This window comes from Orycteropus afer, unplaced genomic scaffold (genome assembly GCF_000298275.1).
Source record: "Orycteropus afer afer isolate SDZICR_OR568_19922 unplaced genomic scaffold, OryAfe1.0 scaffold00176, whole genome shotgun sequence".
NCBI classification, from domain to species: Eukaryota; Metazoa; Chordata; class Mammalia; order Tubulidentata; family Orycteropodidae; genus Orycteropus; species Orycteropus afer.
In genome coordinates, this window is record NW_006921763.1 from 2628845 (window position 1) to 2643448 (window position 14604).

A 14604-nucleotide genomic window follows, 5' to 3' on the forward strand; every position below is an offset into this window, starting at 1 on the left:
ATTCCAACTCATAGCCACCCCACGGAGAAGTAGATTGCCCTATTTTCCTTCCAGGCAGCAGTTGGTGGGTTTGAACTACCAAGCTTCTGGTTAGCAGTCAAATGCTTTAGGCACTATACCACCAGAGCTCCTTCAAAGTCTCATACTGTCCTTTTATAGGGAGAGAAGAGAAATGATGCACTACACATGGAAAATTAAGGAAGTATGTTAACTAGGAGGCCTTGTCTGTGTCACACACTATGGATGTGCTGGAAACTCTTTTTACTTTTCATGTTTCAAAAAGAGGATTAAACATCAACTTATTCATTCAACATTTATTAAGTTTTACTCTTCCCTATAGGCTTGCTGGTGCGCGGGATTGGGCAGTGTTTTGTTCTACTATCCATGGGGTCACTATGAGTCGGAAACGACTCGACGGCACCTAACAACAACAAAAACAACGACAACAACGACAACAACAACGGCTTGCTATGAGTTGGAATCGACGAATGACAATGAGTTTGGTTTGAAGTATCAGGTTCTGTGCTAACAATTTTATAATAGGCTTTTCAGGTTGCGTTTTGAGAAGGGCATAATTTAACTCATGGAGTAGCTGAATCTATGACCAGGAACACCTCCGTTACTTAGCTGAGTCATTTAGGATGATGTGCTCTGGCAACCACAATAGTGCAGGGCACACCTAAATTGGAATGGGGGTGGGATGAGGCTTGGGGTTCAGCAGCCAGGACAGACATCACCAAGCCCTAAGACATGAACCAATCTCACGCAATTGCACCTGTCACCCATTCAGAGGCTGCCCCTCTTTCCTTAGATAAAATTCTAGTGAATTAGTTTTCAGATTCTCTGCCTAATAGCAGGGTGGAAGCAATGAATCAGATAGGCCTGCCAGATACCCACAGGTGACAGTTGAGGGCTTGCTGGTAGGGAAGTCATGCTTGACACCTCTCTCTTCCTTCGACTCCTCCCCCCATCTATTACTCAAAAAGTCCTGACAACTCTACCTCCTAAAGCTCCCTCCAACCCATCCACCTTCCTCCGCCTCCACTGCCAGCACCCTGGTCTCAAGCCATCATTTTTCTCCCACTGACATGGTCTCCATAGTCTCCCCTGCTTCCACACTTATCCTTTAAACACACACACACACAATCATGTTGTTCCAGGCTCTTGCTTTAAAATCCTAAAATGGCTTCCTCTTGCATCAGAGATAAATTTCATAGATCCTTTTGAGGGTCTATGAGGCTGCCTGGGATCTGGTCCCTGCTTCTTTCCAGCCTCCTCTGCAACCCACATTCCCTCCACTTCTTCTCTGCCCTATCCTCACAGGTCTCCTTTCAGGTCCTGGACCATGTTCAGCTGCTTCTCAACTCAGAGCCTTTGCAATACCTGTTCCCTACTGTCAAAATGCTCTTCCCTGCACCACTCACTTGGCTCTCATCCTTCAGATCTCAGTCCAAATGTCACCTCCTTGAAAACGCTTCCTGACTGGCAGCATCCCGAACTTTTTCTTTACACTCTTTCTTGAAATCTGGCATGTACACTTGGAGAATCGTCCATTTGATATTCCTCTCCCTCACTTTATTATTCCTAAGGATACAGGAGAGTTGCTCCTGATTGTAGTTTCAGCAGGAAGCACATTGCTTGACATACAAATAAGTGCTCAATGTATTTAGTAATTATTAAATTTAATGAAGGAAATATTTTTTTCTATAGATGTTTTAAATCGAGCATGCAGTCAGCATGTAAAGCCTTTATAATTTTAAAATTAGGTTTTCATTTTGTAAACTCCTACTTATGAGTCAAGAGCCAGATCAAATGTCATCTCTTCCATGGGGCCTTACTTCCCCAGGGTTTGCCATTCTTGCCTTTGTGTTCTCTAGCTCCTTGCTCTGCTTCAGAGCAGATAGTGGTACAGAAATATCTGTTTTGTGAAGAACTTCTGTTAGATCATCTCTATCCCTCACATCTGGGCAGGGCCTACACAAAGCAAGCACACCAAAGGTTTGTAGAATGAAGATACATTTTTTGTTTAAAGTTTTGGCTCACAGAAAGATAGGTTCAGTTATCTGTGAAATTCTAGCACACAGTACAGTTTTTCCCTGATAAATAAGGTAGGTATTACTACAGGAGCTGAATGTTACAATGAGGTTCCACTCTATTGTTTTCTTTTTGCTTTCTCAGAGAAAAATGTTCAAAATTATGATGCACTTTAAATATTTGACATGTTTTAAATAAAAATATGGAAGCAGATGACCAAACTTTTAAAAGTCATCCAACTTCCTAATTAGGATGAAGTATTGTTTTATTTACATCATACATTAGGAAAGCACACACAAAAAACCAGCCACTAATCTTTCTCTCCCGATACAAACCTAATTGAGAATTCAACCAGCATACCAATAACCTATGATGTCCCCAAGTAGCACAGAAAAATCAATTTTATTTCCTTCAGACCTGCATTTAAAATGGATAATAACTGCTATAATGTGCAACAGCCATAATCCAATTTTAATTTGTTTGATTAGATGAGTATAAACATTAAACAAGAAAGTCACAGAATTGTCATAACAATGTTCATGCTGTTACCTCATTATAGAACAAAGCATTTTAATATACTCGTAGAAAATATGCTACTAGAAAATAAAGAAAGATGAATTTGAACTACTCTTGGATACCATCTGTGGTAGCTAAGGTTATGTGTCAACTTGGCTGGGCCTGCTTTTGAGTTGCTGGGCAGCTGGATGTAGTGATTTCTCATGATGAGTAGCTGCTTTAAGGATGTGGTCTGCTTCCAGTATATAAGAAGAAGCTTTGAGAAGTTTCTGAGCTTTTTGGCACATCTGGATTCTGCATTTCGTCGAGGCTTTATTTCAGTGGCCTGCCATGTTGTCGACAGCAAATAACAACAACAACAACAGCCATGTTGTCTGCTGATCTTGAGACTGTTTCTGGACTTGAACTAGTGGCCTGCTGTATTGCTTGATAATTTTGGGACTGTGCCATATCACTTGTTGACCTTGGGTTTGTCAGTCTCAGCAGCCAGCAGCTGCTTGAGTTAAGAGACACATTCAGCTTCAGTGGGCCAGGAGCAAGAGGCAGAGTGAAGGGTCCTTCACTCAGCCCCTAGAGCTGGTAGTTTAAACTTGGACTTCTAGCCTCCTATACTGTCAGAGAATAAATTCCTGTTTGTTAAAGCCATCTACTTGTGGTATTTTCTATGAGCTCTGGTAGCATAGTGCCTAAGGCACTTGACTGCTAACCAGGAGGCTGGCGGTTCAAACCCATCAGCTACTCCTTGGAAGGAAGGTTGGGCAATCCTACTTCCGTAGTGATAACTGCCTTGGAAACCCAAGGAGGGGTCGCTACAAGTCGGGGCCGACTCGATGGCAAATAACAACAACAACAACAACAAGATAACCAAAACAGAATTTGGTACTGAGAGAGTATGGTGCTGCTCTAACAGATACCTTAAATGTGGAAACAGAAGTGGAGTGCATCCTTGGACCTGAGATCCCTGAGCTGAGAGGATGGCAGAGAGGGTGATAGCAGAGCTGAAAAACTGGCATTGAGACAGAGTGACAGGCTTACCAGCTGATGGAGGAGAAAGCTGGATGCCTCGAGCAACACTCGAGAACCAAATCACCATCCATAAGAGATCTTACACTGCCTCAGCCAAAGATAAAAGTAGCTTTGACCTCAGAAGTTTGGCAGTTCGAACCCACCAGCCACTCCACAGAAGAAAGACTGGGCAATCTATTTCCGTAAAGATTTACCATCTTGGAAGCCCAGAGGGGGTTGCTGTAAGTCAGAATTGACTCAATGAATTTGGTTTGAGTTTTTGACCCCAGAGGCTACTTCCAAGGCTCTCTGAGTTTGGGATAAGGAAATCCCTTAAATATTTGAGATTGTATTTAATCATCTCTTCTTATCACATTGAATAATTACTGAGGATAACAAAAGCTGAAGCGGTTATCAAATTGTACCATGCACTGTTGTTGTGTGCCACTGAGTCAATTCTGACTCATGGCAACCCTGTAGGACAGAGTAGAACTTCCCTATAGGGCTTCCAAGGCTGTACATCTTTACAGAAACATACTGTCATATCTTCCTCTGTGGAACAGCTGGTGTGTTTGAACTCCTGACTTTTCAGTTGACAGCCTAGTGCTTAACTGCTGTACCACCAGGGCTCCTTATTACATGCATAACTATTAAAGTAAAGATGCCATACTCTGCGAGTATGGTTAAGTAGGCCTGAAGCAGACTCCCCGCTTTTTTTCATATACTCTGGTTTGGCTGATGATTTTGATGCAAGTGGCCTGGATTACACAACGAGAAGCCCAATTGCAGAGCAGGGGACTGGTGCGTGTGTGGGTGACAAAAACCAAATGACACAGATAAAGGTAGTGGACAATGAGTTACTGTAGTTCTTCTTGTGTCCTTCTAGACTACAAGCTCCTTAAAGGTAGCAACCCTGTTTCATTTACTTTTGTGTATCTTTAATACCCAGCCCAGGACTGAGCACTTAATCAAGTTCACTCATAGCAAAGTAGAATGCACCCACATTAACATCTACACAGACACTAGGATCATTCACCAGGTGCTATGCATTGATTGGGTCACCCCCAAAATATATGTTGGACTCCTAACCCCCATACATGTGGATATAATCCCATTTGGAAATAGGGTTTTCTTTGTCATGTTAATTAGACCCTACCCAAGCAAGGTATGTCCTAAATCGAATCACTTCTGCATTATAACATAGAGCAGGTCAGACATAAAGACATGCACACATGGGGGACGACAGATGCCATGTGAGGACTGGCAAAGAACCAAGGAACACCTGGGACTATGACAAGGAAGGAAGGAATCAACAGGGCCAAGACCCTGATTTGGACTTTTAGCCTCCAGAGTCTGAGAAAATAAATTTCTGTTCTTTAAAGCCACCTACTTGTAGTATTTCTATGACAGCAACACTAGATAACCAAGACACTAGGAGTACATTCCTGAGGGTTACACTGGATCCTAACAAAGTCATCAACAATACAGGCAGGGATGTTTGACCATGACCTTGACTTACATCAAACCCACTGCCATCAAGGTGATTCCAACTCATAGTAAGCACACAGGACAAAGAAGAACTGCTCCACAGGGTTTGCAAGGCTGTAAATCTTTACGGAAGCAAACTGCCATATCTTTCTCCCACAAAGTGGCTGGTGGATTCAAAATGCCAACCTTTGGTTAGCAGCTGAATGCCTTAACCACTGCACCACCAGAGCTCCTTTTATATAGATCAGTGCCTTCCAAACTTCAGTGTGCAAATGGATCATCTAGGGGTTTGTTAAAATGAGGATTCTGATATGGCTGGGGCTGGAACCTGCATGTCTAACATGTTCCCAGTTGATGTTGATGCTCTTATCCAGAGAGCCAGGTTTGAGTCACAGGACCTACATATAAATCACCTAAACAATGGCCACAAGGACAAAGAACAAAAAGAGAGAACTCAGCTCAGACACACAATGAACTCAGACAACAGAAAACAGTCAGTTGTGGACTCTCACTACCGTCGAGTTGGATCTGACTCATAGTGACCCCTCCTTGGGTTTCCAAGGTGGTATCACTACAGAAGTAGATTGCCCAATCTTCCTTCCGAGGAGTGGCTGGTGGGTAGTATTTCCCAACTTAAATATTTGACTGTGTGGCTGACGGCTGCTCTTGCAATCCATAAGGTATATTTGCAAAAGAAAGCCCCCACCACCTTACAAAGCTTATAGGATACTACAGAAACTTCCCTTGTATACAGGTAGGGATGCAACCTCTATTCTAAAGACCTCTAGGTTTTGCCATAGTCTCTCCTTACCTCAGCTCTAACAAAAAATTTGAAAAAAAAAAAAAAAAGTTCTCATGCCCACTGACCTGGAGTCTTTCTTTTCTGCCCTATAAAACACAAGGGTTATATATAATAAATGTGTACATAGAAAATTTCTGTAAGCAGAAGCAATTTCTAAGCCCTAGGCAGGCAGCATAGTTCATTTTCTTTATGCAATATTCAGCAGACAAAAACGCCCATCAGACCAAAGACCATGGGCAACTCCCTGGCATTCACTGCACTCTAAAAAGAGCTTTGACTTACACTTCCCCCCCACCCCCACTATGTTCCTAACTGCTGGTTGGGGGCTGGAGGTGGGGATACATTTATTATCCTCTATGATTCAGAATTCTAACAGAACCAGCACACATTCATTCTTAAAATGCATCCACTCAACCATCTCCCTACTCATCCCCTGGTTTGCTCTCACTGGAAAGTGGAATTGCGGGAAGGGATAGAAGTGGGAACCCTGCTGTCTTCATGCCTGCCCTGGAATGAAAATGGAGGGCCAAAGGAAATGCCTGCTGTCTGCCAACTTTCATAATTTAAAGGACAGATAAGCCATGCTTATGTCTCTGCACTAGAAACTTAATCTTAAATGAATACTAAATCCATCGTTGAGCAAGCAGAGGTAAGGGTCAGTGAAAAAGAGGGTAGGGGCTGGTGGAATGAAGGCAAGAGAAGTTATTGAAAAGAATCAGTGTCCCCCACCTCCAGCCAACCACTAATCTGGTGTCCATCTCTACATTTGCCATTTTCAGAATGCCATATGAATGGAATCATAGAGTGTGTAGCCTTTTGAATCTAACTTCTTTCACTTAGCTTAACTGCTGAGCGGATCAGGAGTACATTCCTGTCTAGTATTAAGTAGAATTCCACTGTATACATGTACCATAGGTTATTATTCACCAGCTTATGGATATTTGCATTGTTTCCCAGTTTGGGCAATCATGGATAAAGCCAATAATGAAAAAACAAACACACACAATTTTTTAAATGAGCAAAAAATTTGAACAGACACTTGACCAAAGAGAAGAGATGGTAGGCAAATAAGCACTTGAAAAGATGGTCAATATCATTGCTCCTGTTGTAAACTGCTGTTGAGTTGGCCCCTGGTTTATGATAATCCCAAGCCCAATGGGATGAAATGATGTCTGGTCCTGCACCATCCTCATGATCAGTTATGGGTCAGACCTTTGTGATGCACAAGCTTTTCGTTGGCTGAGTTTTTGGAAGTGGATCACCATGCCTTTCTTTCTTCCTAGTCCATCTTAATCAGGAACTTCTGCTGAAACCTGTTCAGCATCATAGCAACATGCAGGCCTCTTCAGACAGATGGGTGGTGGCTGCATAGGAGCTGCACTGGCCAGGAACCGAACCCGGGTCTCCAGCATGGCAGGCAAGAATTCTACCACTGAACCATCACTGCCTTCTCAATGTCATTGTTGTTAGCTGTCACTGATTCTGACTCATGGTGACTCATATATGCAGAAAAGAACTGCTCCATAGGGTTTTGAAGGCTGTGACCTTTCAGAAAGACATCATCAGGCCTTAAAATTTTTTTTTTTTATTGTGATTTGGGTGCAAATTTACAAAGGAGATTTGTTTTACTCTCAACAGTTCATGCACATTTGGCTTCAGGGCCCTGATTACAATCCCAACAATAAAAAGCTCTCCTCCCACCTCCTCCCTGTGACTACCTTGTCCCTTTGCCCTGCTCATCCATGCAGACCTGTCTGTCCAGCTTTCCCTCTATGCAAATGCTGCCCCTTCTGGTGTCTCATAGTTGACTTATCTAAGGAGTACACATCTCTCGGGTAGGAGGGTGTATCTCCCTGGGGTAGGTATTCTACTTGTAGGCCTTTCTACTGTTTGGTGGAGAGCTAATCCACGGAAGTAAGTCCAGTTCCAGGCCTGAAGGATAACCCTGGGTCATAGTCTCAGGGGTTCTACCAGTCTCTATCGGAACAGTAATGTTAGTCATTTTTGTGTTTTTGAATTTTGTTCCACATTTATCTTCCCACTCTATCCAGCATCTCCAATTTTGATCCTTTTCTGAGTGGCTGGCATTGGTAGCTGGACACTATCTACTTCTTCTGGTCCAGGGCTGTGAAGGCTGAGGTCCCTGTGGTCAATCCTATCCTTGGACTAATTGTTTTCATATGACTTTGATTTTCTACACTCTTCTTTGCTCCAGACAAGGGAAGATCAATAGTTGCACCTTAGATGGTCATTTTTAAGACTCCAGTTGCTACTCACCAAAGCAGGATGTAGGACAAGATTTTTATATACTATGTTGTGCCAGGTCTGTCTTTCAAAGTGTTTCTGGGTGGGTTTGAACTGACAACATTTCAGCTTGTAGTCAGCACTTAATTATTTGCATCACTCAGGGATGCCCTCAATACCATTAGTCCCTAGGAAAATGTAGACTAAAACCACAATGAGATATCACTTCCAACCTTTTAGAATGCTACAATAACAATAAACCTGGCAATAACAAGTACTGGTCAGGATGCTGGGCACCTGGAACCCCTTGCATCCCCACACAAATGATGACACATAGTCTTGCACTTGGAATTCTTATACATTGCTGGTGGGGATGCAAAATGGTACAGCTATGCACAAAGCTGTTTGGCAATTTCTTGTAAACATTCCCTTACATATGGCCCAGCAATCCCACTCCTAGGTATTTACTCAAGAGGAATGAAAACTTACATCCACACAAAAACCTGAACATGAATATTTATAACAGCTTTATTCATGGTTCATCATTAACTCCCCTTTTCAAATGTATAGGCAACTGTCTTTCAATGTGTTTCCTGAACTCTTTTGGTTTATCTCATTTTTCCACGTTCATGGACCTGAACTTATCAGTGATCTTTTAAAAATATAATTAGGAGACTACAAAATGTAAGTATTTGAATTTCTTAGGGGGTCACAAAACTCCATTCCTGGCAACTCGTTGCTATGGCCTGAGTCCCAGTGGAGAATTTCAGCAGGAGCTTACTCTGTTATCGCCACTTCCAGTGCCAGGAAGGATCAGAAGGAATGAGCTGGTGTTTTGACCCTTGATTGTTTGTTCTTGCCCTTGTCTCTCTCTTTCACCCCAACTTTGCCTTTCCTGATTCACCTATATGACCTCAAAGAGGTGTCAGCTACAATCAGCAGACTATGGGAACTAAGGCAGATAAAATTTGCCATATTTTGGTCCTTCAGTGTTGATTTTAAATAAAAATATAATTTCTAATTGCTAGTATTCATGTGTTATCTTTAAGCTCAACTGGAAGTTTCTAGTTACAGAGGATATTGTAATTCTGGATCAATTTTGGCTCATGATCGAGTACAGCTCCATCTGCTTTTGTAAATAAAGTTTTATTGGAACACAGTGACAGCCATTCATTTAATGTTGTTTACGGCTGCTTTAGGAGCTCTGGGGGTGTAGTGCCTAAGGCAATTGACTGCTAACCAGAAGGCTGGAGGTTCAAACTCACCAGCCACTCCTTGGAAGGAAGACTGGGCACTCTACTTCTGTAGAGGTACCACCTCCGAAACCCAAGGAGGGGTCGCTGTGAGTTGGATTCTACTGGACGGCAGTGAGTATGGTGCTTTGGTCTAACAGTGGCAGAGCTGAGTAGTTAAGACAGAGACCACAGGACCTGCATAGCCTAAAAGATTTACTTTCTGCCCATTAGGGAACAACTTTGCTCAGTCCTTATCAATCAAGAAAGGCCTTTTAGTCATTCTGGGGTACTATTTATATAGGACTGTATAGCTACTAATCATTAATATTTGTGAAGCACTGTGTGTTCTTCAGGGTATTTCTTATTTCTATTATTTCATTACATAACCCCATTAGCCCTATTAAGTCTACCATCATTATTATTATCATCTCCTTTTTATAAATGAAATAAGCTCTGAGAGAATGAGTAAATTCAATTATAAGAGGTGAAATCAGAAGTTGAGTCTGTCCCATTCTCCAAATCTCCTGTTCTTGTTGCAAATAAATTGATACATTGCACATAGCAAGCTGATCATTTAGTAGGTGAGCTGCGACCAACTTGGATTTTCATCTGCTTAAACGTTCCACTGAGCTCACTCCATTAAAGTAAGTGCTATTCAAGGTTCACATATGTGGCTCATGTCCTCTGAGATGACGTCTCCATGTACCCTTATCCTGGCAACTCAAGCACTGCTTAACCTACAAAAAAAACTTCTCTTTGTCACAAACTATATTCCTTTCACATATATTAGCTAATTATATTAATTCCCAGGGATCTGATCCAGGCTTCATGGGACCTAAAGTTTAGGCAATCTGGGGAAGGCTCTTTAAGAAAGAAAATACAAAAACAGCTTACCTTTGCAAATTTTATAGCAATAGCTGGCTATGTAAGCACATTCTAGGCCTCCTGCTAGGGCCTTGAAAGGGGCTCTAATGTTTAAGTTTCCTTATCATAATGGTTGAAGAAGCCTTTGTGGCACAGTGGTTAAAGTACTCAGGTGCCAAACGGTCACAGGTTCGAACACACCAGCTAGTCCATGGATAAAATATGTGGCAGTTTGCTTCTATAAAGATTTCAGCCTTGGAAATCCTATGGGGCAGTTCTATTCTGCCCTATAGGATCACTATGAGTTGGAATTGACTTTATGGCATGGGTTTGATTTTTGGTAACATAATGGTAAACCCTCCTCTGGGTATTACCTTTCCCTCTTAGAAAAACGAAAGCTGGACAATGAATAAGGAAGATCACAGAAGAACTGATCCATCTGAACTATGGTATCGGCAAAGAATATTGAAAATACCATGGACTGCCAGAAGAATGAACAGATCTGTCTTGAATTCAGCCAGAATCCTCCTTAGAAATGAAAATACGAACAGTGAGACTTCATCTCATGTACTTTGGACGTGTTGTCAGGAGTGACCAGTCTCTGGAGAAGGACACCATGCTTGGTAAAGCTGAGGGTCACTGAAACAGACAAAGACCCTCAATGAGATGGATGTACACAGTAGCTGCAACAATGGTCTCAAACATGGCAATGATTGTGAGGATGGCACATGACCGGGCAGCATTTCATTCCATTGTACACAGGGTCACTATGAGTTGGAATCGGTGTGACAGCACCGAATAACATGTGCCAGATTAAGATTCTAGCCAAGAGTGCAGACTTTATGATGAACAGACTGAGTATTTAAACTTGCCACTTCTCTTTCTCTCCAAGGTAGAAAGATGGGTAGTATCTGTTCTGTTATAGACTGGACTGTGTCCCCACAAGTTATGTTGAAGTTCTAATCCCGGTACATGTGAATGAGACCATGTTTGGAAATGGGATCTTTGAGATTTTATCAGTTAGGTTAATATGAGGTTTTAAGGGAGTAAGGTAGGCCCTGATCCCAATGAGTGGTGTCTTATAAAAGAGACCAAACGCAAACAAAGACAGAGAAAGAAAAGCAATGTGACATGGAGATAAATGAAGCTACAAGCCAAGGAATGCTAAGGATTGCTGGGAGCCACCAGAAGCTAGGAGACAGGCAGGAAACAGCTTCTGTCTCAGAGCTCTTAGAAGGAATCAATGTGGGCTATACTCTGATTTGGATTTCTAGCTTCCAAACTTAAGCAAATAAATCTCTGTTGTTTAAAGTCACAACTCTGTGGTTGCTTATTGGTCTAGTTGTGAGAATTTTCATTTTTAGTTAATTTTTTTTTTTTTAATTTTGAAGTGTAATCCATACTGTAGACTGTAGTCTTTAATCTTCATCAGTAAGTGAGTACTTCAAATCATCTTCACTTTGAGCAAGAAAGGTTGTGTCATCTGCATATCACAAGTTTTAATGGTTCTTCCTCCAGTCCTGATGCTGCATTCTTCCTCATACAGTCTAGCTTCTTGGATTATTTCCTTAGCACACAGATTGAATAAGGATGGTGAAAGGATGCAACCCTGATTTTAAATCATGCAGTGTCCCCTTGCTCTGTGTGAATGACTGCCCCTTGGTCTACGTACAGGTTCCACATGAGAACAATAAAGTGTACTGGAATTCCCATTCTTTGCATTGTTATCCATAATTTGTTATGATCCACACAGTCAAATGCCTTTGCATAGTCAACAAAACACAGGCAGATATCTTTCAACAATGGGCTCAAACACAGACATCTTTCAACAGTGGGCTCAAACACAGCAAGGATTGTGAAGATGGTGCAGGTGAGGGCCCTGTTTTGGTCTGCTGTACATAGGGCAGCTATGAATTGGAGCCAACTCGACCATACACAACAACAACTTTGTAGTACTTTGTTATGTTAGCCCCAGGAAACTAGCACATGTGCCTATTCAGGACATTTTTTCTTCATCCTGATCAGTAGTTTCCAGTGTGCTCTACAGACCAGCAGAATCAGCATCACTTAGGAACTTCTTAGAAATGCAAATTCTCAGTGCCCACTCCAGACCTACTGCATTAGAAACTTAGAGGATGGGGTCCAGGTAAGTGTGTTTTAAAAAGCCCTGCAAAGGATTCTGATGTGCACTCAAGTTTGAGAATCACTGACCTACTAGACCACGGATGCTACTTTATCCACTCACGTAGAAAATCTTTTGAAGAAAAGAGGAAAACTTACAGGCAGTTTTAACAGTAGGCATCCCTATTTTAGAATTTTAGAAAAGTCTGACCTGTAAGATGTGACAGGATTTACCAAGAGAGAGAAGCAAATGCTCATTGCTTGAAGTCTACTTTGATGACTTCTGAGTGCACTGATGATGAATGAGATGAATTCATGACTTACTAATTAAATGGAAAATATATGTTGAAAGACTCCTGACAGAGCTCTGAAGACTGAATCAGTAATCCCAAACTATGACTCATCTTATAAGTTGAAGAAACTTCTCACAAAGCAGCTAACTTACTTTCCTCAACCAAAGTTCCTTATTTTTAATAAGTGGTGGTTGGATCAATTTAGTTCTTTAAATAAGAAGTGGTTCTTGGGTGGCTCAACTACCTGTTGAAAGGTTGGTAGTTTGAACCCACCGGAGGTGCCTTGGACGACAGGCCTGATGACCAGCTTCCAAAGGGTCACAGCCTTGAAAACCAAATGAAGCAGTTCTATGCTCACCCATGGGGTCACCATGAGTCAGAAATGACTTGAAGGCAACTAACAACAAAATGACCAAAAGAGCCATTTGATTATTTTAGCCACCAAGGACCTCTTATTTTGAACTAAATTTCTTATATACATAATAAAACCAAAACCAAACTACACCCTCTGCCATCTACTTGATTCCAACTCATGGTGACTCCATGTGTTACAGAGTAGAACTGCTTCATAGGGTTTTCTCGGCTCTAATCTTTACAGAGGCAGAGTGCATGTAAGAAGTGACTTCAATTTGTCCCCATACCACGTTTCTCTTTCCGTTGACAAAGGTGTACTTAACCACTAATCATAACTTCTCATCAGATTAGTTAACCCACGCTGCCACTCTGAGTTGCTATATTTTAATTCCCACCAGAAGCAAAAACACTTAACATTTCAGTTGACCTGTGTAACCTGATGCTACACAAATGTTTCCCTCCAGCCTCTCCTCCGTACAATGCAAATAATAAAACCTGTTTCCTAAGGTTGGTGGGAAAGCTAAAGCTAAGAACCAAAACACAACTAGATATAATTAGCACTTGCCTGGAAATGACAGGTGTCTGAATATGGCAGCTGATAATCCTATGATGACTGACTACTCTGCCTTAAATCCTGCAAGGAAGTCTACAGTGGACACTTGTTGATCTGTCTGTCCTGGCCTCCCCTTTTCTGGGAAATACCACTCTACCCCAACCCACATGGAACAGTGGCCACCTACCTGCCTGACATTTTGTATGAGGTAAGCCTAGTCAGTTAACTTAGACCAACGTGGTCACCTGGCCTATGATAGGTTTGAGTCTCTTCCCTCAGGAACTGGAAATTAAAAGTCTACACTCTTAGACTGGCCGGAAATGAAATGTGCATGGCCATTTTCTGACAAATGAACTAAGATGCACAGAAAAGAATGAAGCCAAGAGTGGAAGTGAAAGACAGAAGTGGATCCTGATACTACTTCAGACTCTGGTCCTTCGGGCTTGGCTATCCTCTGTGTCGGTGTTCCAGAACATAACTAGATCACCTTTCACTTAGGATTGGTCAAATTCTTTCCTGTTGCTTGCATTCAAAGATCTTTAACACTCCCCGACTCCCATTCCCAACCACTACTGTGGTTGAACTCGATGAGGTCTGAGGTCATTCCCAACTCAAACAGTGTATTACTCTTAAAGCCATCACTGGCTGTTAGGATGGCCATACACTCAGCACATGCCCCACTTGTTGTAGTTAGCTGTCATCGAGTCAACTTTGACTCATAGTGACCTTATGTGCAACAGAATGAAATGTTGTCTGGTCCTACATCATCCTCACCATCACCAGCATGTTCAAGTCCATCATTGTGGCTACTGTGCCAATCCATCTCATTGAGGGGCTCCCTTACCCTCTTTGTTCCTCTGTTTCACTAAGCATGATATCCTCTCCTGCAATCGATCCCTCCTGATGGTGTGTCTGAAGCAAGGGGTCAGACAACATTCTGCTGTGATCCACAGGGTTTTCACCAGCTAATTTTTGGAAGTAGATCACCAGGCCTTTCTTTCTAATCTGTCTTAGTCTGCAAGCTCCACTGAAATCTGTCCAGCATAGGTGATACTGCTGTACTTGAAATACTGTTACCATGTTCCAGCATTGCAG

General features: G+C 42.1%; 1 protein-coding gene across 1 annotated transcript in view; it reads right to left on the minus strand.

Moving 5' to 3' along the window:
• The window catches only part of APBB2 (amyloid beta precursor protein binding family B member 2), a 298195-nt gene that overhangs the window by 52960 nt on the left and 230631 nt on the right, over positions 1–14604 (minus strand). The gene's annotated exons all lie outside the window — the stretch shown is intronic.